Source organism: Silene latifolia, chromosome 2, assembly GCF_048544455.1.
Source record: "Silene latifolia isolate original U9 population chromosome 2, ASM4854445v1, whole genome shotgun sequence".
Lineage (NCBI taxonomy): Eukaryota > Viridiplantae > Streptophyta > Magnoliopsida > Caryophyllales > Caryophyllaceae > Silene > Silene latifolia.
Window position 1 is genome coordinate 24,102,437 of NC_133527.1, and position 2,243 is coordinate 24,104,679.

The following is a 2,243-nucleotide window of genomic DNA, read 5'->3' on the forward strand; positions in this document are numbered from 1 at the left end:
TTATTAGAATGAAATGAATGGTGATGGGCTATTTATAGCCAAACATAAGGTCGGTGTATCACAAATAGTGAACAAGTTGGTTTTCCCTTCATTGTTGCTTAGTAGCTAAGAAACGTAAACTTACCATTACACACATGGGTAACAACCATAAACATCCTTATCTAAATATAATATCTAAACCATACCATGATTATAATTTCATAATATTATAATAATTAAATAATCTTAATAGTACATAATGAGTTATAATATATACAGCTGATTATTATTCATATTGTACCTAATAACGATGACATATTTAAGAGTAATAACAAGACTAGAAAATTAAATAATTTTTTTTCCAGGATATTACAGTTTTGAGGGAGTGTTTTACCACCGGTCTAGACGATAACCTCCTTAGTGCTTTTATTGAGAGGTGACACCCGGATACGAACACTTTCCATATGCCTTTTGGAGAGATTAGTATCATGCTCCATGATGTCCAACATATTCTTGGGATACCTGTTAGTGGTGAGCGGGTGCTTGTGGACGGTTTGGCCGAGGCTAATGATAGTGGTATGAGGGGGAAGATTGCGAGGTTTTATGGAGTTCCTGAGTCCGATGTTGTACCACCGCGCTACAAGAATGGCGGTTTACATACATCAGACTTGAGGAATGTTGTTTACCTAGGGAAAGAGCATGACTCGTTACGGGCTTACCTCTTGATATTACTGGGTCATACTGATGCAGGAGCATACTCGGAGGATAAGTCAAATGGTAAAGGGATTCGGGTTTGGTCCAACGGGCTAGATTATGCTAAAATGTGGCTTGCATCAAGACGTCAAGAGGTTCAAAACCGGTCACATAGTTGCTGGACACGGTTCCCTAGGCCGAGTAGGATACACGATTTCCTAAATCAAGTAAGAATAATAAATTAGTTTAATTTATTTACTGTTTCCAAATAAAGTTAGGAAAGCTAGTTATTTCCTAATCCTAGTTTAATTAGAATACCCTAAATATGATTGTATTTTAATTAGTTTAATAACTTTCCTAGTTAGTTTAGGGAAGAATAGATAGCTTGAGGAGCAAGCTAAGGAATTAGATCTCGAGTTGGATTTCTGAGATCGAGTAGAATTAGGAAAAATAGCTTATTAGTCAAGCTAAGTAGGAGTATAAGTATATATGGATCGTGTATGACATTGTTCAACACGTGAGATTTAGAATTTTAATAGAAGTTTCCATTGTGAACTTTGTTTGATTAGGCTTGCGATGTAATACTACGGTTTTATGAGTCTCTGGGTACTCTATCGAGTAGGCCTTACTCTGTCGAGTAAGGGTGAGTTGCATTTTAAAAATAGTTTCTGACCTGTTGGACACTCGATCGAGTAACCTTGATACTCGATCGAGTACCTTAGCTACTCGATCGAGTAGCCGGTTTACGGGGGATGATTTTTCGGGTTTTGTTAATAATGCGATTAAGTATATAATTACTTCCGCCACTTTTCTTTAAACACTTTTAAAACCTAATTGCTTTCAAAAGAGAAAACAAACTACGTTCTTCGCATCAATCGCATTGTTGGCAAATCCCGGAGCTTGGAAGGTTGGATTTTACCTTTCTTTATACCGTTGTGATCCTTGCGTCGAGGGTAAGATCTACGTACCGTTTTTATAGTGTTTCATTAAAGTTGGTTAAACCCTAATATTGGGATTTGGGGGTTTTGTTGTATTTCGTGATTGGTAGTGATTATATGTTTGTATGTTAGGAGGAGGATTCGTAGAAGAAGCCTTTTGATATCGACTATTGAGACCGTCTGATTGTGTTGCTTTCCAGGTAGGGTTTCCCTACTCAGTATTAGTCCCATGATGCATTGTTGGTGTTTTGTGATTGTTGAATATTATCGTATTCGTATTGTGACGGTCGTTGGTTTTGATTGCTGGTTAATGGCTGTGATTGTTTGTCTATGGTTCTCAAGATGCGTTCTCGGCTGAGTGGAGTCACTTGCGGGAGTGGCTTCACGCCCTAGTTTCGCCTTCTGTGGAACCCGCCACAGAAGGGATGTGCACATTAATGGGACAGGGTTATCGCTCGGTATGATGAGCGGGGATTTGGTGGGTACGGCTGCGGTCCCCCACTGGCAGGGCTGGTCCAGTGGATAGTCGGTGACGGAGATTGATTGGAGTGGGTAACTGTGTGTGTGACCGTTTGAGCTGTGTTGTTTACTGTGTTGTTGGTTTTTATAAATTGTGTGATTTAATCGACCCGT